Source organism: Callorhinus ursinus, unplaced genomic scaffold, assembly GCF_003265705.2.
Source record: "Callorhinus ursinus isolate GAN/ISIS: 27379988/994484 unplaced genomic scaffold, GSC_fseal_2.0 scaffold4, whole genome shotgun sequence".
Classification (NCBI taxonomy): Eukaryota; Metazoa; Chordata; class Mammalia; order Carnivora; family Otariidae; genus Callorhinus; species Callorhinus ursinus.
Genome location: NW_027397066.1, coordinates 35300568 through 35327590, shown reverse-complemented (window position 1 = coordinate 35327590; position 27023 = coordinate 35300568). Strand labels below are relative to the sequence as shown.

Here is a 27023-nt window from a genome sequence, read left to right as displayed (position 1 = left end):
GGTTTATCAATCTTATTAATTCTTTCAAAGAACAAGCTTCTAATTTCATTGATCTGATCTACTGTGTTTCTGGTTTCTAATTCATTGATCTCTGCTCTAATCTTAATTATTTCTCTTCTAATGCATGGCTTAGGCATCGTTTGTTGTTTTTCTCTAGTTCTTTAAGGTGTAGAGTTAGTTGGTGAATTCGGGATTTTTCTATTTTTTTTGAGTGAGGCTTGGATGGCTATGTATTTCCCCCTTAGGACTGCCTTTGCAGTATCCCATAGGTTTTGGACCAATGTGTTTTCATTCTCATTGGTTTCCATGAATTGTTTAAGTTCTTATTTGATTTCCTGGTTGACCCAAACATTCTTGGGCAGAATGGTCTTTAGCTTCCAAGTGTTTGAATTTCTGCCAAATTTTTTCTTGTGATTGAGTTCCAGTTTTAAAGCATTATGGTCTAAGGATAGGCAGGGAATAATCTCGGTCTTTTGTTATGAGTTGAGACCTGATTTGTGACCCAGTATGTGGTCTATTCTGGAGAAAGTTCCAGGTGCGCTCAAGAAGAATGAATATTCTGTTGTTTTAGGGTGGAATGTTCTGTATATATCTAAGAGGTCCATCTGGTCCAGTGTGTCATTCAAAGCTCTTGTTTCTTTGTTGATTTTCTGCTTAGATGATCTGTCTATTGCTGAGAGTGCAGTATTGAGGTCTCCTACAATTAACGTATTGTTATCAATATGACTCATTATTTTGGTTAACAGGTGGCTTACATAGATGGCTGCTCCCATGTTGGGGGTGTAGATATTTACAATTGTTAGATCTTCTTGTTGGATAGACCCTTTAAGAATGATATAGTGTCCTTCTGTGTCTCTAACTACAGTCTTTAGTTTAAAATCTAATTTGTCTGATATAAGAATTGCTACCCCAGCTTTCTTTTGAGGTCCGCTGGCATGGAAGATGGATCTCCATCCCTTCACTTTCAGTCTGGTTGTATCTTTAGGTTCAAAATGAGTCTCTTGTAGGCAGCATATGGATGGGTCCTGTCTTTTTATCCAATCTGCAGCCCTGTGCCATTTTATGAGAGCATTTAGGCTGTTCATGTTGGGAGTGAATATTGAAAGATATGAATTTATTGTCATGTTGCCTATGAAGACCGTGTTTTTATAGATTGTCCCTGTAAATTTCTGTTGTATATCACTCTTGGGGTCTTTCTCCTTTTATAGAACCCCCCTTAATATTTTTTGCAGGGTGAGCCTAGTGGTCACATATTCTTTCAGTTTCTGCTGGTCTTGGAAGCTCTGCATCTCTCCAACCATTCTAAACGACAGCCTTGCCAGATAAAGTATTCTTGGCTGCATGTTCTTCCCGTTTAGTACCCTAAATATGTCTTGCCAGGTCTCTGTGGATAGGTCTGACGTTATTCTGATGTTCTTCCCTCTGTACGTAAGGAATCTCTTCCCCCTAACTGCCCTTAAGATGGTTTCCTTGGTTCTAAGATTTGCGAGTTTTACTATTACATGCCGGAGTGTTGGCCTGTTTTCCTTGATCTTGGGAGGGGTCCTCTCTGCCTCTAGGACACGAATGTTTGTTTCATTCCCCAGATTAGGGAAGTTCTCAGCTACAATTTGATCAAATATATCTTCTAGTCCTCTCTCGCCACTCCCTCCGGGATTCCAATAATTCTGACATTGGAACGTTTCATGGTGTCACTTATTTCTCTGATCCTATTTTCATGGATTCTGAGTTGTTTTTCCTTGGCTTCCTCTTTTCCCTTTTTATCTATTAAATTGTCTTCCAAGTCACTAATTCGTTCTTCTGCCTCACTTACCCTAGCTGTTAGATTATCTAGATTAGATTAGATCTCATTGATAGCATTTTCAAGTTCTGCCAATTCAGTTTTCATTTCTGCCCTTAGGAACTCTATGTTGCCATTAATTGTTTTCTCCATTCTAGCTATTGTCTTCACAATTGCTAGCCTGAATTCCAACCCTGACATCTTGGTTATATCTGTATCCATTTGTAAATCTGTGGCATAAGTCATAATCTCTGAGTCTTTCCTATTTTGGGGTTTCCTCCTCCTAGTCATTCTGTTGAGGGGTGGTTGAGGGAATGTATAGAGTCCAAATTATTGACCACAACCCAAGCAAGTTGCACCTGTTTTCTAGGGACCTTAGGGTTGCTGGCCTCTTGTTCTCTCAGCCTGTCTTCTGGGGGACGGGCCTGCCGCACTGTTACCTGTTTGGGCAGAGTTTCCCTGCCCCCTGTGGTGGGGGATGGGCTCAATGGAAACCGGTTTTTGTTCTTTTGTTCTTTTGTTCTCTGGCGGCTTTCCCTGGCGACTTTCCGCATCTCTTCCGAGAGTCAGAGCAGAGGAGACCGTTTCCAACCCTCTGCCTCAGAGCAGAGAGATCGCAGTCTGTTCTTCAGTGAGCTCTCCAGGCCACACTGTCTACGTTTCTGTCTGTGCTGCTATAAACTGCAGTGTCCTGGGTTGTGCGCCCCTCCGCAGTGCCTCCAGTCCTGCCTCCAGGTTGGGGCACGTCCCTGTCTTTTGTGCTTCTAAAACTGCCAGCCGCCCCCAGTTCCCACGCATGGCCCTACCACTCTGGTTTCTGTCTAGAGTCCTTTCCCCGCCACTACCGGTCTGCGAGTCTCTGCCCGGTCCCCAGTGTGGGAGGCTATCACTCACCGGCGGTGCAGGATCCCCACGGCCGGGCACGCTCCCACTGCTGTTTATCCTCCGATATCTGCCCGCAGAATCACGGGTCCCTGCTTCGTACCTCGGAACCAACCACCAGTGATATTCTGTTTGTAGATATCTAGATCTTCTTACATCTCAGGCTGATTTCGTGGGTGTTCAGCTGGTAGATATCCAGCTCAATTCTGGGGACCAGTTGAAATAGGGTCCCCTACTCCTCTGCCATCTTCTCCCAAAGGGATGCATTCTTAACCATAGGTCTGGAACACACGGGGGTCCAGAGGATGGGCTATTAATTTATTTGCTATCTGCATGGGGTCACCTTCTATCCAATAAGGTCAGCCTCAAAGAGGAATCCAACATGTGTTCCTCCCCACTTCCATCTTCCCACTACCCTCCTTTCCTGCCTCTCTGTTCTCTTCCCAAGACTCTGGCTCCATTTGGTTGTCACTATGTGGTCAAAGTCACTGCATCTGGCTCCTCTCACCCCTCCATGGAGACAAGCCCAGGTCTTCCAGATATTTCAGAATGGAGCTTCTCTGAAACCCCCAAGATGTTCTCTTGCCAATACTGATCACATTTCACAGCATAAATGCAATATGCATTGTAGGTGGGGGGGGAAGGGGGAAGATGGAAGGAATGAACTGGGTAAATCAGAGAACACTTCCTTTTACCTTCAATCTCCGAACATTCCTGACAATAGGGGATTACTAAACATTCACTTTACAGATGGCAAATTGGGCCTAAATGGTGAGTCATGCACTAACTCTAACACGGACATGTAAAATGAGGAGCTGGGACAGTGCATTAGCTGTGATTTACACTGGGGGGAAACAGTCTTTTATTTCACTTAAAATAGTAATAAGCAGAGGGTGTGTTAATGGCCTCTCAAATGTTTACAAATGCTTGTTTATGACGAATTTATGAGGCCTTACTTACAAGGGATCTAATTTTATTTAAAACAAAACAGCTATTTTTATTTCAATTTATATTTACCCAATTCTTTTTTTTAAAGATTTTATTTATTTATTTGTCAGAGAGAGGAAGAGAAAGGCAAAGGGAGAAGCAGGGTCCCCGCTAAGCAAGGAGCCCGATGTGGGGCTCGATCCCAGGACCCTGGGATCATGACCTGAGCTGAAGGCAGACGCTCAACCGACTGAGCCACCCAGGTATCCCTGTATTTACCCAATTTTTATAGAGACTAAAAGAAGGCTACAAAAATATATATAAGATAGCAACATACAATAAATTTAAAATAACCCAGAAAAAGGAGGAAAAATAAAGATAGGAGGTAAATATTAATATATCCAACTTCCAGAAATGAGGCACAATGAGATAAAATTATTCCTAATTCATTATTTATCCCACTGTTCTAGGTCCTACATAAATGAAACATCTGAGTTGAAGTTGAATGCCACTAACCTTTCAAAAGTCAGAAAAGCAATCCCCATCTTTATAGGTTCACTTTGTCCCTCACAAACTCAACTGCTTAATTTCCCAACCCATTCATTCATTCAGCAAATACTTTTTAGTAGGTTTCTTGTACCTGGCATTGTCCTTGGCCCTGCCTATACAAATATGAACAAGACTGATCTCCATCAATACAGAAAGTGGCCTGTTCTACTTCTTCCTCTCTAAGTTGACATCCAGTTCAAATACCAACACAGCAATTTGAACATAAATATTTTAACCTCCAAAAATTCCCAAGGTATCTGCAATTGTTTCTGCTTAAGTGGTAGTACTCAAAATACAGTGTTCTTCACAGAAAGTAATTCCCTTTGTTCCAAGTAAATACACAAGAAAAAAGGGAGACATGTCCACATGTCCTATTCTATAGTCTGCTTTGAGCTCCCTTATTAAGAAATATATTTGTCCTTCATAAATAAATGACTTGAATTATGCTGTCCTGATTAGCACAGTGTATAGTGAATAACATCCTGTCATCAAAAAAGAACATTTTCATGGAAGGTTATGTCATCTCTTCCAGTTTTCCTCATCACCCCTTACATAAGTCTAATGAAATCTCAGACAAATGCAGAATGTTACATTTTACTTTTTTAAAAATATTTTCTTCATTTATTTGACAGAGAGAGACACAGTGAGAGAGGGAACACAAGCAGGGGGAGTGGGAGAAGGAGAAGCAGGCTTCCCGCCGAGCAGGGAGCCCGATGCAGGGCTCGATCCCAGGACCCTGGGACCAGGACCTGAGCCGAAGGCAGATGCTCAACAACTGAGCCACCCAGGCGCCCCAGAATGTTACATTTTAGAAAAGAATTATGATCAGCACTCTTATCTTTCTTCTTCCCACACTCGGGTTTCTGGTATTCCTTTTATGTCGATCATGATGTACACTATATGCATAAGAAATCTTCAATATAAAAGGCTGAAGACTCTTTCAAAGAAGAATTCTTAATCAAAGTCTATGGATCTACTTAGTTTTCATATGCTGAAATAAATCCTTCTTAATATCAACTCTCTTGCTCAACATGTCAATATTGAATTCTCCAAAACGGAGGTATAGCAAATCATTGATGTTCTCAGAGTATCAGTCTAACATTCAATATAAACGGGAGGATTTGTATCAGAGATGGTGTGAGTAGTGGAGAATAATCAATATCTACATCAAACATCTGGTCATATTGAATCACTGTAGAATTTAACAGAACTGTTGGCTTAATTTTACTCAACATCATAAAAAACCTTACAAGAAGTTTAGCATATAAAAAAGTAAACATATGGCTAAATGGAGAAATTTTTAAAAAATACCTTCTATCATAAGGTAATTCTGGTCAATGACTCTTCCTCTACATAAGAGGCATGATTAACTGATAGTTGTTTTTTACTTCATTGACTCAGCGCATGCCCAGCAACATGATTGTCAGAGGATATCATGTGTAGAATTGCTCTAGAAGTTAGGTTTCCATTTCTTTTCAGTTTGTCATTTTACCTATTGAATTATTTCTCTTCATATAGTCCAAGTTTCATTAGTTTCCTCTAACCAAAGAGTTATACTTAGGGATAACCTATGACTGGCAATAAGCTGATCCCTACCCATGTCCAAATATCAGTGATTCAACTTATTAATTTGATAACTGTGTCGCCTTTGCTGTAGACTTGTTTATGTCCTATCTTGGAAGCATATTTTACCTGAATATTACGAAATAGGCTATCAGCTAAACAAAGGATGGTAGTCCAATAATTAAGGTCTAGCTTTGAATATAACACTAGAACATTATTTTAAAACATAAAAAAGTCATGGTAAAAGAGGTTTTAAAAGTAAATTCTATAACAAGAAAATATTTATTTTTTAAAAAAATATAGACAGAAAACTAATTAAATACATAAATGTTGGAGGATGTGGAAAATTGAAAGCCTCCTACAATTACTGATGGGTGTATACACTGATGTACACATTATGGATCCCATGACCCAGGAAAGTCACTCACAGTTCTATACTGTAGAGATGTTACCTCAAGGTCCACAAGGGGACATGTAAGAGGAGCTTTATTTCAATATTATGTGGGGTTGTAGGAAACTGGAGACAACAGCCTTGTAAATGCTATGTAGAAATCAGGATCAATGAGCTAAGTTCCCATATAACTCTGATATATCTTTAACACAGTATTAGTATGGACTAGAATAATCTAGAAACAGAATGGGTTCTACAGACACTAATATTTCATTTAAGTGGAATGAAAACAAACAAATGCACAAAGCAACACTACATATTTTACAAGGGTGATGTAAATCAAAGCATATTTTGTAAGGGTACGTAAGAGAGAAATAAAAGTAGGAATAGATGAAGGGGGACTGTGGGGCTTTGCATGGACCAGTGATGACAGAGCATCCTGAGTAGTAGGATGTAATTAACTCAGCTCACTGTAACCCAAAATACATATGTGATTATCTCGTGGTTGAGATGTGATAGCTAGTTTTTACTTTTTTGTATTTCCAGATGAGCATATTTTACCTTCATACTTACTAAATAAAGTTATTCTTCGGACTTTGAGTTATATTTGTATAAATATAGGTTAATTTACACACAATAAAATGCACCCTTTTAGTACTGCAGATTGGTGAGTTTTAACAAATACATACAGGACTCCTTAGATTTTTAAGTGACTTGCTTGAACCAGAGCTTCTGTACCCAGATCCAGGGCTTTACCCACTACCTCAAAATAACCTTTAAAAAACTACCCAAAAACCTCCATTCATTTCTGTTTGTATTTCAGAATACATTATACCATTTTTTACCTTGGAAAATTAATTGCTATAATAAATGTCTCCATACAACTGCATGTGGGAGGACATCATTGGATGTGCCCTTTGTTATGTGAAACAATGGAATTGAGAGAAAGTAATTTTTCACAGTGAGAAAGCAGAGACCAGATAGGAAATCAGGACATCGTGAGCCTGACATTTGCTTTAGTGAATTTTAATGACTAACCTTTCTTCTGGGGAGGAGTCGACCCATCTTAAAAGGATAGGAAGCCAAGACTTCATACCTTTAAAATTATGCCATTCTAGAAGGAGTGATAACTTCCACTCACTCCTGGTTTCCTTCTTTCTACTTGCCATGGATCATTTGGGGGCTCTAGGGGAGTTTTTGGAGATATTAGAAGCAGAGACAAGAGTAATGTTGAAGGGGAAGAAAAATGAGCTGCCGGCATCCAATTGACACAGCACACTGAGTCTGGACACAAGAAGATGGATACGATATGAGGTCAGCCATCCAGACGATGGATGATATTCCTAAGCTGTTAGGACATTGTTCCCAACTAGACTGGCAACAGCTTGTGGTCTAGCTCAGAAATCAGATCTCTCTCACCCAAAATCAATTAATTAACACCCACCCCTCTGAATTAAATAGCTCTGTCTGCCTGCCCAGCTTCTGTCAGCATTCTTTCTTCCTTAATGCCTGTTCCTTTGCTGAGCTTCCCAACTGCCCTCAGCACTGCCAAGCAGGCAGCTCCTGTTCTTTAATTCAGTTTTGACATGTCAGGAGATTGCCATCAAGCCTTAATAACATTCTGCAGCCCATGGAGACATTAGCCGTCCCTAGAGCCCAGCTAACTTTTTGTTACAGGCATCTGTTCAAGAGATTGAATTCTGCCCAGGCTCAGCCAGCACAGGACACACACACTCCAAAGAAGCACAGAAAATGGACTAGCATTGTTGACTTTATTCTTTTGTCAGGTTTCTTATTCCTATTGGGAATGCAATGATCATCAAATACTCTTCTGTAATCTAAAAGATGACCAAGGACAGTTGAGATTAAAATCTTGAGAAGAATTCCCTACAAGCTTTCCAGGTGGCCCTCAACGCATCATAAAGTTATGATGGTAACAATTTGCATTCATTTAGTGCTTTAGCTTCCAATGGCTCTCACATGCCTTACACATCAGGTCAATGGAAAGGGATCTGAAGAAGTTGACTTTGCAAAATGATCACCCAAATAGCTGCTTAGTGAGAGAAAATTTTAATTTTCAATCAGATGATGATGTTAGCAGCCAAATATGTAATTATTTGCAAACTCAAACATCTATTACCTGAATCACAGCCAGGACTACAGCCTCCTGTGGCATGGGACGGCTTGGGAAGAGGGAAGATAGAGCCCAGTGTTGGGGTAGGCTGTGAAGACCCTTGATTGAGCACAGACACACCAGAAGAGGAAAAAAAAAAAAGGCATGAAAAGAGACTTCTCTAGTTTCTCAGTGTGGCTTGACACCAATTATAGCAAACACATCAATTTGCCTATTGTACCAGGTCTCCTTCTTAGACAGTGTGCATGGAACCTATCCCTGGCCTCAGGAGACCTCAGACCTAACCCTAATCATTTGGCTTTGTCTTTCTGGAGAATTTCTAACTTTATGCAGTGATTCTCACCCATGTCTGTAGGCACTAAAATTTAGGGTCATTCTTGGATAATTTTCTACCATATGCATGAAGAAACTGAGAAAGCCACTTGTAAAGAGAGGGAAAGAGGAAATGCAGATATCCAGAGGAAAACAGAAGCAGGGTTTGGGGTGGGGGGGTGCTAGCAGGACAGAGAAACAGAGAAATGCCCCTTAGCTCCCAGTCTCATTGCCATTACTGGCTCTGGTCTGATTGCTGGAGAATACAGTTAGTTTCCCAGCCGATTTGGTTCAGACATCTCTTGAGGAACTTGGGATGTGAGGAACCCCCATTGGGAAATGGTGCCAGCTTCTGGCAGCCAACTGTTTCACATCCAGATCACAGCAATGTCCTTGCATAACCTCTTAAAAGGATTTCCTCTGAGCTGACTCATTTGCCCATTTCCCTTTTTGCTTCTGACTTCCCAGTGCCCTCTTAATGTTTATGAGCTTGTGCATTAGGGTCTTTCCCTCAGGTCTAAATGTTCCAGCAATGGGTCAGTTCTCTGCAGAATTAGGGGAATTCGTAGGCTCTACAAATCCCTCTGGATCAGTGTGTTCTATCCTGAAGCTCTCCAAAGAAAGAAGGAATTAATCTATTTTATATAAGATAGAGCTGTCAGTGAGGAAAAGTGCATGGACCCAGACCCAGAAGCCAACCAACTGGCATGAAAATTCTAATTATGAGTCAAGTTGTGTGACTTTGGTAAGTTTATTTTTCTTACCATCACTGAACTTTCCTTTCTTTGCCTGTAAAATATTAGGTCTCACTGTATGAAAATGTCATTTCTGTAGGTCAAAAATGATAGAGTATAAGTAACTTCACAGGGATGAACCTAATGGCATTATACCTGTCTCACAGGTGAGTGAGAATTTGAGTTTTGAATGCCTAATGTTTTTAAGTGTCTGGCAAAAGTACACCCCCAATGAGTAAGAGCTATCAATCTTAATGTGTTGTTGTGTATTGTTATCCAGAACAGTACCTTTGTGCCCACAGGTACTTTATGGTGATGAAGGGGAGGAGCAGGAAGAGCTAATATGGCGTAAGGTGCCACCTCCCCATGCTGCTGGGCTCCTCAGTTTCCTTACCCCAGAATGTGGTTTCCTGACAGAACATGATCGCGCTGAGCTGAGCAAGACCTGTGGAGAACAAGGGGCAACAGGAAAGTAGCTGCATGGTGCTCCATGAACTGAACTGTGACAGCCGACAGCCCCGGGGTGAGCAGCCCAAGCTCTTCGAAGACCGCTAGGACCAGAGGCTCATGTGTGAGGCGAAGGTCACACCCAGAAAACAGAAGCAGCGGCTTATTCTACAGGAGCTCTCAGACTATGGTTGAGCCAAGTCTCTAGACAGAAAGAGCTTCTCAAAATACAGCCACAAATTGAGCTCAGGCTTTTACAAAGCAACCTCACATTTAAAACAAACAAAAAAAAAATTAAGATTTTATTTATTTATTCGAGGCAGACAGAGAGCACAAGTGGTGGGGAGGGGTTGAGGGAGAGGGAGAAGCAGACTCCCCACTGAGCAGGGAATCCCAATGTGAGGCTCTATCCCAGGATCCTGAGATCATGACCTGAGTGGAAGGCAGACGCTTAACCGAATGAGCCACCCAGTGCCCCAAAAAGCAACCTTACATTAATACCATCTTTCTGTGACCATAGTGTGGAACAGGTCTTCTGACTGGCAATGCCTCCATACTCCTACACTGACAATCAGCTCTCTCAGTGGCCAGGCTCGGACAGGGCAGGTTAGCCAGTTCCCGTATGGCTAGTCCTTAAGGTGCCATTCCTAGGAGAGGCAATGCCACGGTGGAGTCCTCTTCTTGTTTTAGAAATTCTAAAATTATAAATTCGCAATGCCCAAAGTCTGTGCAGAGTTGTTCGAGCATTCCCTCTTCCTGGACCACTTTCCCTTAAATAAATACACCACCCGTTCACCGATTTCTCCCGGTCTGTTTATTATGTCACACTATCAGTGGGGTGATCAGATTGCTGTCAAGGGTGCCTGGGACAGTGCCAGTTGATGTCTGTTATTCCAGAATTACTAAATAGTGCTTGCTTTCATACTCAGAATATCTCCATTAGAAAATAAATGAGGGACGCTTGGGTGGCTCAGTCGGTTAAGCGTCTGACTCTTGATTTTAGCTCAGGTCATGACCTCAGGGTCATGAGGTCGAGCCCCGCCTTGGGCTCCGTGCTCAGCGGGGAGTCGGCTTGAGATGTTCTCTCTCCCCCTCCCTCTCCCCCCTGCTTGCACATGTGTATGCTCTCTCTCTCTCCCTCAAATAAATAAATCTTAAAAAAAAGAGAAATGATATACTCACTCTGCCTTCCCTGACAACTTAGATAAAATCTGCCACTATTTCCCTTAAGCTGCTTTATTATTCTTCACATCTAGCGATTTGTCTCTTATAGTCTATCTTCCCATTGTAAGCTGCTCTAGAGCAAAGACTTAAACAATTGTGATAAATGCAAAAAAAAAAAACCACAATTGTGATAAATGCTATATTCCATATTCCAGCATCTAGAACAATCACTAGAAGGCACTTGGAAGGTATTCCAAAAATCTTGTTGAATGAATTTAAAAATTAAGGAATGAGACAAGTTTCCCTTCTAACTAGTAATATTTATTTTAATTATCCGGTAAAATAATAATAAAGTTAATCAACTAAGTCCCTACCCAGTCTTTTCTTAAAATGCTTCAGCATTCTAATATGGCAGTATTGTTTTTGCAAATTTGTTGCCTTGCAGCTTTTCCTCCAACATACTCAGGACCCACTGCCCTCCACATTCCCATTAGAGTATTCTGCCAATGGCATTTAGCAGGCACATTTTCAAATTGCTTGCCTTGGGCAAGCCTCTCCAGAGTGTCCATTCCAACAGCTCTACTAAGAAGTTTGCAGTGGGTCATATAACCCTACCCTTTGGCTGGCCCAGCAAGATTACTTGGAATTAGAACATAGCAGTTCTGAGAGCTTCCAAACGTTAACAAGATAAAGAAAATAGCTGCCTTCACTCCTAGGGATTTCCAGCTCTTGGCTCTTCATGAGGCCTGGGATAATGTCCTGCCATGTATACCTCTAGTTAATGCACCTGTTTACTTAACCTAGTTTGAATAGCTTTATGCGGCTTACAACCAATAACTCTTGAGTCACTGGGGAAAATTCACCAAAGGAACTGCTCCTTCTTATTTCTGCAAAGCATCATCCAGGCATAAACTCCCTGGTGCTCACTTCTCTGTGACCCAAAACTCCAGATGGGAAAACCTTTAACTCTCTGGAGCTGATTATACATAGATTGGCTTTAGGGAAATGGAACATCGGAATGAAAACATATTAATGGTTCAAAGCTATTTCATGACTTTCCTTTACGTCCCCATGCTCACCAGACATTACCAACAAGGTGTGCCTCTGTTACTTAAGCATAAAATATCTAAAATAGAACATCATGATTCCTCCTTCTCTTCTTTCTAATCAGCTCCACTTCTGCCAATAGCACTCCTTTTGAGCAGATTTAGAATTTCTTCTCTCCAATCCCATCCCCTTCCTTTGTCTCTCTGCACATGGTTACCAAACCCACAAGTACTATTGTGCGCCCTTCTAAACATACCTCAGGTGCATACCGTTGCTTACGCCTGAGTCCTCAGTGTGAAAAGAAAACTGCACTCAGAACTGGTAGATCTGGCTGTATTCCAAACTTCCCTACTACCTAGCTTCAAGTCCAGCCACATAAAAACTCACACATTTTGAGTTTTTAAATGTAAAAATATAGGCCAGATAACTTGAATGGATGAACCTGAGCATCCAACCTATCTAAAACAATTAAGATTAACAATCATTTCTTATCCAATAAATTCAGTGTTCAATAAAATCCTATGTGCATTTTATACCATCAAAGTATTTCCATATGGCAAGTTTTTCTCTTCGCTTCCTACCTTTCCATTTACTTACTTTTCATTTACTTCTTTCCCTATGCCCATATCTTGTTTCTATTTTTGAAATATCTTGTTTCAGCTTTCTCCACATTTGATTTTTATGCCCTGGCACCTGGACAGCACATGAATGAGTTCCAATTTTAGAAGGTACAGCTGGGCTTTTATGGGAAATGGAAAAGGACAAAACCCCTTTTGAACAACCTGGAGAGCTCATCTGGCTTTTCTAACTGTTGCTTTATGTTTCATTTTTTAGAGGACTAAACATTTTCATGTCAACAAAGCACCAGTGGCCCTGAGTGCAATCCCCTGTTGTAAAAACAGATAGAGATAAATAACCTGGCTTGTACATTTCAATATTTTATGAATGGACACTAGCCTGAGGGAACTATTTCAGACTCTAAGTCAGAACTCAGTCAATGATTCACTGCATATGGTTAGTTAAAAGTCTGGGTTTCTTCAACTGTATCAGTGGTCCCTAACTGTATCATTTCCCAAATCTCCTTTTATGCCAAATATTTTAATATCTCCTTTACTATTCTGAAATGAAACACATAGACTCTCTAATCCGTCTACACAGAGATAATACATTCATTCCATTGTTTCTTCTTTACAATTCTAAAGCCCACCAAGCTCTGAAATCTGAAAACTTTTACCCAAGTTTGGCTCCTAAATTTACCTGGCTGCATCCCCTGACCTGAATTGATGAGAATAATTTATTTTACTTATCCCATCTACTATGAATATTTGCTACACCAAAATCAATGTATTTGGTGACAGGTCCCATATTCCAGAGAAAGTATTACATTATATTAGGTGTATGTATTTCATTGGTTTTCTAAAATGGGAAAACGACTGAAAATACTTCTGGCTAAAATATACAGAAAATGGTTTTTGGAACTATGTAAACTACCTTCACACAAAACCTCAGTATACACTCTAACTCTAGCATAAAGAAGAAATAAAGGATACTAATTTATAAAAAGCCATACATGTGTCATTATGTAAGCCCTTGGGCATAACATAGTAGCAGATGTATTGAAGTGGTCTGATACCCGTGCCAAGTCCTAGAAGCAACCCATCACTAGGTATCATAGACACACATGCAAACTGGCAGGGGTGTGTCATGTCAACCACTCAACTGCATGACCAACACAATGACGTAATTTTCTGAAATGATGAATAACTTTTGACAAATTTCCCAACAAAGCAAAATACTATACTCCCTTCAATTTACACATCAGTTGCATTTCCTGGAAAATAAACTGTATATTAAAACTTTATTGGGGCGCCTGGGTGGTTCAGTCAGTTAAATGTCTACCTTCGGCTCAGATCATGATCCAAGGGTCCTGGGATTGAGCCCCGCATCAGGCTCCCTGCTCAATAGGGAGTCTGCTTCTCCCTCTCCCATTCCCCCTGCTTGTGCTCTCTCTCTCTCTCTGTCAAATAAATAAATAAAATCATTAAAAAGAACTTTATTAAAAAGCACCTCATGTTCATACATCAGATGGAGTTCATTTCAAAGCTAAGATAATATGAAATTTGTACAGGATAGATACACATTTGTTGTGCAGATCTCTCCCACACATGGCAAGACATCTAGAATCCCTGGATCCAACTTTATTAAATGACAGAGGGGACCCCTCCCTAAATATTAAACAACAACAAAAAAACACTCCCCCATAATTTCCAGAATGCCCCCCCTACCCCCGCCAAGAGGGGAGTAATTCTCTTACTAAAAACCACTGAACTGATTTATCTTCAGTTTCTCTCAGACCACAGTAGCCTTAGGAGGATTTGGAAAAGAGATTAAATTGGGACTGAATCTTAACCCAAGCCTTGCTGATACTCTGGAATCCCACCTCCCTCCCTCCCCAGTACAACCCATCCAAATAGGAACCCTGACTTCAGGCTGTTAGCAGCATTCTGTCTGTGGGCATGCATATCACCCCACTTCTTCCCCAAGACCCTTGGTTCCATTCATTCTTCAGCTGTCCATTCAACCCATTTGATTGAGCACATATGTTAAACAGCAGGGATTTAAAAACTTGTTAAACTCCTGCCCTCCAAGAACTTCCAGTATAGTCTGAGAAGCAGTATGATAGAGATAAAGTGCCAAGGAATATGGAAGTAGGTAGAAGGGATACTTAGGCTCAGACACAGAAGGTCTTAGACAGCTTCCAAGAAAAAACTAGTAGTTACTGCTGATATAATTCCCAAGAATGCTAAAGAAAAGCCTTTTGCAATTAAGGCAAATAGAAAGACAAATATTGATTGCACATTTAAAAGATAAATATTTACCCCTTTTCTGAGTTTCATCCTCAATGGAAAGAAAACGGATAGTAGTCCATTCATTCAAAAACATGGTTTTTAGGACACCTATAAATACAGGTTTACTGAACACCTATAAAATATCATACAACTCTAAGTCCTTATTTTCATTATTTTTTTCCCAAGCTATGCTTTAGATTAAGAAAATCTACCCAAACACTTACTTCTCAAGAGTTCTTAACACTCCACAGATGCTATCTGGTTTTGCCTCACGTTCTCTATAAGAAGGATATATATTTTTATCGCCATAGTTGAGGGCACAAATATCCAAAAGCACTATGTGTACAAAGACGTGTTTTTACCACTTTTAGTGACTGTCTACTTAGTTTACAAATAAAGCGAGAGGATAAATAAAAAGCTCAGTGGTGGTAACTTACCACTCAATAAGTAAGATTAGCTCTTAGAATAGAAATGTTCCTGAGAAAACTGTTTTTGCTATTTTGGAAGTAATATCGTAACTGGAGCATGCGACTGAGAAGTTGCTTCTCAAACTTGGAAGATATAAAAACATATTCCATTTTCATGGCCTATTTAGATAAGTTTAGACTGTTTGCTGCTTTGAATGCCAAAATATTCTTGGTTTTTCATTTGTGAACTACATTTTTCCTAATTTCTCAGCAATTACATTGTGTAATTTTAAATTGTGAAGTCTAATTGGAGATAAGAACCTGGATCCTTAAAAAGTGTAATCTGAAGTGAGAAACTCACTTTAGCTTATACTGATGTGTATCCTACTGGATAGTCTCCATTTCAGATGCTTCATAAATAATAAATCAAAATGAGAAAAATCATATTTATTAAAGATTTCCTATGTGCCCCAAAATGCTCCATATGTTACCTCTTTTAGTCCTTAAAGTAAATCTGTGAAATACGTAATATTGTTCCAACTTTACAGATGAGAAAACTGAGACACTAAATACTTTACTCAAAATCATTAAAGCAGAGCTGAGATTCAAACACAAAACTGGCTGATTCTGGCATTCCAGATTATAGACACCATGGTACCAGAACGGAAAGACCAGCTCATTGATGTTCCTTCCTCTCCCACTTCTGGCTGGAGTAAGGTTCCTACTTCCACATTCAGAAAATGCAACTGGCTTCTTACCCTTGATGCTTCCTTATTCCATGGTCTGTGCTCCCCACAGCTTCTGTGCAGGAGAAGGTTTCACTCAAATACCTCTTTTGGAAGCATCATGTGGAAAAAAATAAGGAAAAGTCTCCGAGAGATGACAGCACAAACTCACTTAATAGTGGTAGATTGCTCATGAGCCTGATGCCAAAATGTTGTGAATTTTAGGAAACCAGAAACTGAACACTGCGCTGCAGTAATGTTTTACAACTGATCTAGTTGGTCTCATAGATCATCACCTTCCAAGAACTATAATTCGTCTTCCATTTCTAAGACATGTGTACCTCTTGAAAGAACCTGAAAACAGCAGTTGGCTAAATCCATAAGGTACCAGCCCAACCATGAGAATGGAGGCCATGGGCAATGCTTACAGAATGTCAGAGCTAGAAAGAAATTTAGATATAAAAACACATTTGATCAATTTTCAAAGGAGAGAAGCGGGGTGGTCTCATGGATTGTTAGGGACATTATCCAAACTAAGACTGGCTTCCACTGGAGATATTGTTCCATTGCTACCAAGTCTGAATAATGCCTAAGAGATCATATCTACATTCTTGGGGTAAGTTTTAAGTTCACTTTGCTTATTGCTGTGCTCTGTACATTGTTGAATATACAGCCACCTGAGGTGATAAGTATTGTTATGGATCTTCTTTCCTATTAGTTCCTCTCGATAGATGCCAGTCACCTGTTTCTCCGTTATTTCCCCTGCTACTCCACACCTGTTGGGCTCCGCAGCATCTGGTTTTACAACTTTACCTTGGCATTTATCTTCCTTCCCTCTCAGATTTCCATGCAAAGCTTTATATGTTATTTTATCTGGAACAACAAGAAGGAAAGTGAAACTTGACAGAGGCCAAAAAAAGGTTCAGGCCAAAGAAGAGTGCCAATATTCAGGCAAACTCAGACAAAGGACCTACTGAAAAGAGGAGCAGGGGGAAGTGAAAAGAGAAGAAGCCAGGAATGGACAGCACTCACGTTAGAGAAAACAGACCGAGGAGGTATCCGGAAGAGTGTGACCAACTCATCTCCCATTCAGATACACGCCTGTATCCAATGAGGGGTGGGGCATGGCAGCAGAGGAGTCCAGGTAGGGCTCATCAGTGCAAGGCTCAGGTGAGGTGAGGGAGGGGGCAGGGGCAGGGTTCTGACTCATTCTCTGGGAACACATTCCATCATGTGCCCAAGTAAATGGGATAGTAAAAAGGGAGCTAGCAAAAGAGCTAGGCCAGAACTAGGCAGGTTGTCAGAGACCCAGTAGAGTATAGAAGGGTTCAGGACTAAGCTCTAGTACCAGAGGGACCTGACGCAATGAACTTGAGACAGATAGAAACCGAACTGAATGGAGGAGGTCAAGAACGAAGAAATTAAGGTAAGGTTACAGTTCAGTGCTTTGTGGGGGCTTGCCCTGGTTCTGTGGGTTTGGGCAGCAAAACTGGTCTTCTACCACCTGCCAGCTAGAGTCTTCTACTTTAGTCTCTCCTGTGTCAGGAAATGAAGCGGACCCCAGGCCCAAAGCTGAACTAGAGAAAGCTGAGGCTGTCCCAGGTCATGGGTAGCATGCAGAATGAAATCAGAGACAAATCAGAGTTGGTGGTAAGGGCAAACGTGGGAGCTGAATTGATATCATGGTACTAACGATGTTAGCAGACTTGCTGTCCATGCAGAACAGGGCTTTGAAAGTGAGGCAGTGTCTGTTCTGGGGAGTTTGTCCTCTCCATGGAACTAGCACCAAACTCTAGCTTCCTGGAATCTGAGCAGCTCAGGACCCAGGCACTCCAAGGTTATAAAATGTAAGCCCGTGTAGTACCCAACAGAACCTGACACCCCAGGAGGAATGTTCCTAATGCAGCCCACTTTGGAATCCTGCCTCCATCTACACACATCTAAGCCCCGAGTCTTAAGTACCCCACAGTGCATGACTGCTTCTGGAAGCAGCAGGTGTCTTACCACATACGCTGCAGATCATAAGCAAAGCCAACTGTTAAGTAGTGAGAACGACGGTGTGCCAGAATCATCTTCACTACATTTCCTTATCTTACACAGACTGTAACTTTCCTAAGGAAAGCACATTAAAGTAAACATAAACATTTCCACCTTTAAGGCAGTAGGCACAGAAGCAAAAGGCAGTTAGTTCGCTGTAGTAAAGAACAATGGATATCACTAAGGAATCACGTTTGTTTTAGAAGAACTTTAAAAAAACAAATGTTGAAATTCTTATGACCTGTACTTATTCAAATGTAGCAGGTTTCTGTACTTTAGGAAATGGTTACATGATGGTTTCTGACAGAACAGAAACATTTTACCATGTTGGCTTTAGAAACCAATTGATAATAAATATCAAAAGACATATAACTAAAAAAGACCAACATGTGATCTGATTTTTTTCTTTTCAATCTTTCCTGGTTATTTTGTGTAGGCCCTGCCTGGGAGGGTTATCAGTATGGTTCTACTCAGGAAAACAGCAATGACCCTAGGTACTTCATAGACAGAATATTTACTAGAACTTGTTAAACAGGTGCTAGATAAGAGAGAACGCCAGGGTTAATGAGGTAAATCAGAAATGAGAAACTGACCAATCCGCTTCTCTAGTTTTGCATAACAAGGTACCTCAAACTTCAGGGGCTCAACACAACAATCTTTTTTTTTAATCATTATCTTTCACAGATCTGGGATTTGAATGGGCACAGTTAGATGGCCCTCACTTAGGTTCCCTCACGCAGTTATGTCAGATGGTGGTGGAGGTTGTAGTCATCTTGAAAGCTTACTTGCTCACATGTGTGATGGCCAGTGATGGCTGTTGGCTGGGACCTCAGCAGGAGCTGTGGACCAGAACACTCACACAGAGCTCCTTCATGTGGCCTGGCCTTCCTTACAACATGACCGTCTCAGACTTCTTACTTGATGACTCAGGCTTCAAAGGCAAGTAATCCAGGAGGAAAAGGTTGAAGATCCATCCCCTTTTGTGACCTACCCTCAAACATCACTGTCCCTTCAGCCATATTCTATGGGTTCTTAGGCAATATGTTTGGTCTGGATACAAGGCGGGGGGGAACACCAGCCCCATCTCCTAGTGGTAATGTCAGAGAATTTGTGGACACGCTTAAAAACCACAAGACAGAGGAAGCAGCTACCAGTCCTATAGACAACAGAAAGAGTCAATGTTGTAAGAAACAAGGACTGTGGAATTGGAACCACAAAGGCCAGTGCTGGGGGCGTAGAGGAGGCCACACAGGAATCGCTAAGAGAAACAGAGGGGAAGGCAGGTCTTACTATTCCAAGCCCACAGAAGCAATACTAATTATTCCATCATACATATTGCTCTTGTTGTCTGCATCTTCCATAAGCAAGCCTGACTTGACAAAGTACTGACTGGCATGCTAGTAAACTGATGAGTAGATTAATTACTGATTTTTGTTACAACAGTATTTTTCAGGGAACAATTCTATCAAAATAAGCTGGCTGCTTTTTAAAAACTAAGTCTTTAATATTTTGGGATACGAGGGGTGCCTGGGTGGCTCAGTCGTTAAGCGTCTGCCTTCGGCTCAGGTCATGATCCCGGGGTCCTGGGATGGAGCCCCACGGCGGGCTCCCGGCTGGCTCAGTGGGGAGCCTGCTTCTCCCTCTCCCTCTGCCTCTCCCCCTGCTCATGCTCTCTCTCTCTCTGTATCTCTGTGTCTCAAATGAATAAATAAAATCTTTTAAAAAAAAAAGAATGTCTAAAATTTAAGAGAATGTCCATACCAAGTACTTGGGCAATATGGAAAAGCTGGAACTCTTACCCACTGCTGATGGGAATGTAAACTAAACTAGCACAACTACTTTACAAAACTGTATGACAGTTTCTTAAGTTAAAAATACTGCTACCAAATAACCCAGCGATCCCTGTCCTAGATATTTATCCAAAAGAAATAAAAGCATATGTACATAAAAATATTTGTGCCTACATGTTTACAGCAACTTTGTTTATAACAGCCCCAGACTGGAAACAACCCAAAGGTCCATCGACAAGTTCATGGATATAAAAACTGTGGTTCATCCACACTAAGGAATACTACTCAGCAATAGGAAATGAATGGACCATGATACAAGCAATAACTTGGATGAATCTCAAAATAATTATGCTGAGTACCTCCTTTATTTTTTGGTAAACACACATGCAAACCCAACAGAATAAATATTTAATATTATTACAATCTGCACATGTTACACAGTGTGTTAGAGATGGCCATTGAGAGGATGGGACCGCCGGTTGACCCTCAAGCTGGACCCAGGCAATCTGAGGCTCCTCAGGCCCTCCCCTATTCTTGGAATGAATGCTCCGCCTACCATTCCCACAGTAGGAACTGTTTCAGGGACTCAGGCTTGACAGAGTAAGGTGTTGTTGAGACCATCTGGATAGCATATGTGACTGAACCTAGTTAAGGCCTCCAGATAAACTTTAAAGATTCTGGCAGGTGGGTGCTGCCTGCAATAAACCTTGTATGGAAGTTCCCTTGTTTATTAAACCCACCACCTACCAATCTAGAATGACCTCTTTCTTTGGTCTCTATTTGCCCTCCATGTGCAGGGCCAGTTTCAGATTTCACCCTGGGAACTCCTGAGATTTTGAACCAACACGTCTAAATAAATATGCCTGCAGGGTGATTAACTCTTATGGTATAATTGAACAGAAGACCCCACCCACTGCAATGTCAGTAATAACCATACTAAACTCTTTTACATTCCAAAGTAGAACATTCCAATTCTCATTGTTTGCCATCACTAATTCGTTCTTAATAGACAAAGCCTTTTGGGGCTTCTTAATATTTTTAAGTGAGTTAGGACATTCAAAGATGTGAACACAGTGTATGGTTTGTTTTTTAGTGGACAGGGGACTCTAGCCCTGGGTTTGAGCTCTATCCACTCAGCAACTTTCAAGTTTCCCTAGTTTTGTACATACAGGATTTTGGTCCTCATAAATATCCTGTAGGTATAAGTGACTAAGGCCTAAATACAGTGCTTGGCACGTGGTAAACAGTCCATAAATGATAGCTACTACTAGTGAATTTCATAAATACTTAAATAACTTTCAAAAGGTTTTTTGAGTCCTAGTTCAAATTAATGCCAAGAAGTTCTTGGTTTCTTTCTTGGACTGAAAGCAAAATAATCCTCATTTGTTCTGTAGTACAGAATTTCCCACTTAGATTTAAATCTTTATTGACTGCTTCAGATGATAATTTTTGACAGGATGTAAATTCACCCAAGGGGAGGGAAATATAATAATTTTCCCATGTGATATGGAAAGTTAAAATATTTTCCCATTTCTGAAATTTCCTGTTTCTTACAAAGTATGTACTCTAGTAGAAAAAAACATTCTCAGAAAATATTCAGAAATGTGGGGGCTCTGGAAGAAAAAAAGTTTAAAAAAACTTTTCAGTATAACTGCCAGAGGTTTATAAACTAATAAAAATGCTTTCCCCTATATGGAGAATCAAACACCCTAGATTTGCTACAAAATACAATAGGTGTGGTGTGTAAAGATTTGGTTATGAATGCAAAGGAAAAGACTGGACATGAGTTCTCCTCAAGGAGGAATTAGTGGTGTGGTCTCTTTATACCTTTTTTGGGACAGACACCTCTGGACTGTATGCACCAGTTGATCTATTTACCAGCCTGTTTTGGGTATATAATTAAAGCAGAGTCAATTTCACATGAAAATCTAAATGTCCAAAGTCCAGGTAATTTTCATTCTAGACAGTCCTCTCAAGTTGGGGATTATCTTTTTATCTTTTTTTTTATTATGATACCACAAAGGAAATTTTAGGTCAGAAATGAAGTCATATGTCTACATACAGTTTTTGAAATGACACTAACCTTCTACTTCTGACTCATCTTCCATTCCTGCTCCATGTTCTTTGAGTAAAGATCACTTTCAAATGTTCTGTTTCTAATCAGAATTTTTCGTATCATTCCTAAGAGGTTAGATATCTTTTTAAAATTCTTCACTGATTTATATCAGCATAGAATTTCCTTACAGCTGGTTCAGCCATATTGAAATTTGTGGCCCAAGTCCCACCATCCGGAAAGGTGATACCTAATTGGCCCCAGAGTGTATGCACAGTATACATAATGTCATTATGTCCATTTTTCTTAATTTTTACTTTATCAGTTAATTATTTTATATGCTTTTTAGAATTTTTAGACTTTGTATTCATTTGCTAAGACTACCATAACAAAGTATCACAAACTGAGCGGCATAAACAACAGAAATTTATTGTCTCACAGTTCTGGAGGCTGAAGTCCGGGAACAAGGTGTCAGCAGAGTTGCTTCTTTCTGGGGGCTGTGAAAAAGAATCTCTTCTATGCCTCCCCTCTAGCTTCTGGTGGCTTGCTAGTAATCTTTGGCATTTATTGACTTCTATAAGTACTATCCCAACTTCTGCCTTCATCATCATATGATGTCCTCCCTGTATATCTGTGTACATAGTTCCCCTTTTAATAAGGACAATAGTCACACTAGATTAGGGCCCACCCTAATGACCTCATCGTGACTTCCATAAATACATCGGCAGTGACCCTATTTCCAAATCAGGTCGTGTTCTCAAGTACTGGGGGATAGGAGATACGACTTTCAGGGAAACACAATTCAACTCAGAGCATACATACACACTTACATATGTTACATAGGAAACTTTTTAGCACGTCATCAGTATTCTGATATTAAGATGAAAACAAGTTTCTTAAGACCATCAACAATGTGGAACAATATAATAGATTGCTAGAAGTGCTATGGTAAGTCACTTCAATGGAGCTAATGGTTCTGTTAATTCTTAGAGACCATTCTGCCTGACGGACTTGACCACCAGCCACTCTGAAGCACAGGAGTGTATGCCCAGCCTCACTTCTTAGCATCCTTTGTTGTTTGCTTGTTGTTTTCTAACTATAGCCATATATAGCCACTGCCTTCTAATAAATTCTACAAATAGGAAAGAATATTTATGGCCCGTAGCTCTGTGTGCAGCCCACTTGACTTTGGTCATAAGTTTTAAACAATAACAGCTCTGTGATACTGCAGCAAGTTAGACTATTTAAGTTTATTTCATAAGTACTGACAAGCAGGATAGCAAATAGGTTTCATTTCTCTCTTAGTGCCAACTCCAGTAAATCAGTAAATTGAATTTCTAAAGAATTTAATTGAAGGGCGCCTGGGTGGCTCAGTTGGTTAAGCGACTGCCTTCGGCTCAGGTCATGATCCTGGGGTCCTGGGATCGAGTCCCACATCGGGCTCCCTGCTCAGCGGGGAGTCTGCTTCTCCCTCTGACCCTCCCCCTTCTCATGCTCTCTGTCTCTCATTCTCTCTGTCAAATAAATAAATAAAATCTTTAAAAAAAAAAGATTTTATAAAAAAAAAAAAGAATTTAATTGAAGTTTCTAAAGCCCGTGGAGCCGCAGGTCATTGTAGTTTTTTTTTTTTAAGATTTATTGATTGATCTGAAAGAGAGAGAGCGTGCTCATGAGTGGGAGGGGCAGAAGGAGAGGGAGAGGGAATCTCAAGCAGACTCCGTGCTGAGCGGGGAGTCCAACGCAGAGCTCAATCTCACCACCCTGAGCCAAAACCAAGAGTCGGACACCTAACCGACTGCGCCACCCAGGTGCCCCTCATTGTAGATTCTTAATGTTTGCCATGAGTTGGGGATAGGAGGTGGTAGAGTCATTCCACGACCCTAACTCATCCTAAGGCACCCTAAGATAATCAAAATTACCCAAAGACAATTGTACTCTAGATTGAGGCATCATGATTATTCCATTCCCCAGATCCTGCTTCCTCCCACCCCGATTTCCTGTTTATGAATTACCTTCCTGCCCCCCCACACCATCTAATGTACTAATACTAATTATCCCTCTGTCTCTACTTCATTGACCCTGCGAAATCAGCCCTTGGCTGCATTTTCTGTATTGTCTCTCCTAACTTTTACACCAAATGCCTGCTGGGTGCTATAGTTAGTAAATTAGGCTCTGCTAAACAGATGCCTTTTGACAAAGTTCCAAAGGCAGAAATACAGTGAACACCATATTCCTGATTGTTGGCTGTGGCTGCTGTCAGGAAAGGTCACGGAAATGTAAGATTCTCCAACATCAGCATTCCAGGGTCCGCTGTCCAGCTCCCTGGGTTGAGAGGCAGGTTTTGCGACAGTGGAGGCTTCCTGCTTCCAGCAAGGCTGCAATGGAGGCTTTAGAGACAATTGTCACCTAGTAGGACCACGATCCACTCTTCCTAAAGACATTTCTGGAAATGCAACCTAGATTTCTTCCTTTAGCCTCACCAATTATTATCTAAGCACCCACGTTTGTGTAGGAAACCTCTTTCTGCTTCAAATACATAGAGTGGTATTCCTAATAATAGTAGATTTAATGTACTATGAGGGAAGAGTTTATGCCCTGAAGAGTTTATGGCACAGAAACACAATTCCAAGAGCATTAGACATTAGACGCCTTTCTTTATTATCACCTCTGGATCATTTCCTTGTGGAAGTTTTCATCAGATACTTCACCCTACACCAAATCCCGGCTACGTACAATCTCACGCCTCCTTTCCAGACTATTTGCGATTTGCCAAATTTGTCCTAATTGCAGAGAAATTCACCCTCTTCATTTCCCAACACCAAACCCAGTTTTCAAGCCAATTTTGTATCTCCAAACCCACAGCTCAAAATAACTCACATACCAGGACCCACTCTCTTACATGGCAGCCATGCTTATCCACAACCTTTTCATCCATGACGTAATGATAGTTGATGTGGAAGCCAACATAACAAGGGCTTATATGTCACATGAGAAATTTAAGGAGAGACCATCATGGCATTATCGGGAAATATCAAGGTTCCTCCATGACACATCAAGAGCACTACGTACTTCCTGAAGGGGTATGACAGGGAGCAGAATGAAAAGCCAGTGCCACCCGCCTGTTTTCTCTCTCCCTCTCACCTCCAGCCCTCAGCTACAGAAATCAATCCTGCCTGGGCACTTTCAGTCTGAATACACAAGTCTTTTTTTCTTTTTTCCAGCCAGTGTGATTGTTCCCTACTGTTATTTTGATTATTATGTTTCCTTCTACCGGTTCCTTTTTCTCCTTTGTAGGATCCTTGTTCTCCACATTTTACAATTTCTGATGCTCTGCCCCAAACCTCTTAGCCCTCTCCTCACGATTTGATTCTCTTTGTATTTTTGCTGTGTTTTGAAATGTGTCTTTCACTTGGCCCTCCAGGCTGATCTCAATGCTGACTAATCTCTCCTTAATTCATCCACTCAGTTTCTAAATTTTTAACTTACCAGATTTTTAAGTTTCAGGAAGTCTCTATAAAGCTATTAAAAATCATTTTTGTCATGGTCATTCTTATAGTCATTCTTGTAACCATTTTATCATCATTCTAGAAGCTTTCCTATTCTGATTCTCTTCTCTCTCCCTAATTTTCTCTTCCCTCCCTCCTCCTCTTTATTTTCTTTTCCCTTCCCTTCCCTTCCCCCTCCCCTCTTCTCCTCCCCTCCCCTCTCCTCTTTTCTTCTCCACTCTTTCTCCCCCTCCACTCTCTCTCTCTCCTGTCACTTCTCTCTCTCCCCCCACCCTCTGCTTGTTTTAACTCAGAGACTCTGCTGGGCCCCCTCAGATTGTGATTATTTCCTTTGCACACCCATGAGTCTATTTATACACCAAGCTAATAGGGTACAGGGGAGCGATGGAAACCCACAAGTGGTAGGAAGTACTGCTGTTTGCAGAGAGAGATGTGAGAACTGGAAGCTCTTCGGTCCCCTCTGCAAACATCAGGCAGAAGCTGGACTGGGGCTCTCTGAAGCAGAGGGAGGATCACAGTGTCCCTCTGAAGTCTTCACAATCACACGTCCACCTGCAATAACATGCATAGGTCAGCAAGGCTTTTCCCCTTAGGGATGCACAGATCTCGAGGCACTATCTCTCTTCAGGAAAAAGAGTTCAGTTTCTCAGCCCAGATCAACTTCCAGGCCAAGATTGAGAATCATCCTAAACTTCCTGCCCATTTCAGGGTCAAGGATTTCATGCACACCCTCCAGTCCCAGCACCTATTTCTCTATGAAAACATAGCTGGTGGTTGGAGGTTACCTGGGATGTTGATTTCTCATGCATGCTAGAGCCTCACTGGGATAAATTCACAGAGTGTAAACTGGTCTCACTCCCATTAAAGTAGATAGAATCAAGTCAAAATTAAAAACACTCTTTACTACATTACATTATCTTTTGAGTAATTTTTCCCTACCCATATATAATTTTAGTGAGTTCAATGTCAGCAAAGTGAGCTGTTTCTAAAACCAAATAAAGTCAGACATAGGTTTGCTTCTGGGGAATGAATAATTTAGCTAACTAAATTGGAAACCTGTACTGTGTCTTCTAAGAAATTGTCTTACACCTCTACACTTCTATAATGTCTATAAGTTTGAAAATTATAGAAGGGAAATAGGATAAGAAGCAGATAAAATAGGAAACAGTGTAACAAATATTTTGGTTGGTATTAATGAATGAATACATGATTCTGTCCACATAACTTCTTAGAAAAAAGATTTTCTCACCACCTCCACTACATAAAAGTTTCAAAATATATTTTTAAAATTTCCATCTGAAAAGGCATCAAGGGATTGAACCCGCCTCTCAGTCTGCCCTGTCGTGTAGCACATGCAATAATAAGCCTTGTTGAGTACTTCTTCTGATCCTGTTCCAGAAGCCAGAATCTTGACTAAATAATTAGGTATGAGCTACCTAGTTCAAGCACCTATCTATGAAAATACCTAGAATGATTTTTAAATTCATATCAGCTGAAGAAAAACAGTAGTTTCATTGAGAACTACTAAACAGAAGAAACCATACATATTCAGATACACTTAACTTGAACATGAACATACACAACTTTCTCTAAATGACTCAACAGTGTCATCCTGAGGCTAACCAAACTTCCTTCTCAGTCAGGAATTATCAGGAATTACTCTCCTTAACCAACCAGCCAAGAGAATAGACTCTGTTTTGGTCCAATTTGGGATTTATCTTCTTGA

The 27023-nt window shown here is 40.7% G+C and overlaps 1 protein-coding gene and 1 long non-coding RNA gene across 11 annotated transcripts in view; one reads left to right on the top strand and one right to left on the bottom strand.

The window, feature by feature from the left end:
- LOC112835727 (glutaredoxin domain-containing cysteine-rich protein 1) overlaps window positions 1-27023 on the bottom strand; it is a 300261-nt gene that overhangs the window by 130980 nt on the left and 142258 nt on the right. For 5 of the 10 annotated variants that reach the window (XR_012377895.1, XR_012377894.1, XR_012377896.1 and 2 more), the window contains one exon: window positions 23461-25849. The exons of 3 other annotated variants lie outside the window; for them this stretch is intronic. The gene's annotated coding sequence lies outside the window, so the exon portion shown is untranslated. Of the gene's footprint in view, window positions 1-15944; window positions 16019-23460; window positions 25850-27023 lie in introns of those variants that run through there. 2 more of the 10 variants (XR_012377899.1, XR_012377902.1) reach the window with 1 other exon arrangement.
- On the top strand, window positions 9025-10514 carry LOC112835728 (uncharacterized). Its single transcript, XR_003211307.2, has 3 exons — window positions 9025-9283; window positions 9373-9439; window positions 9575-10514. It is a non-coding gene; the product is annotated as an uncharacterized lncRNA (long non-coding RNA).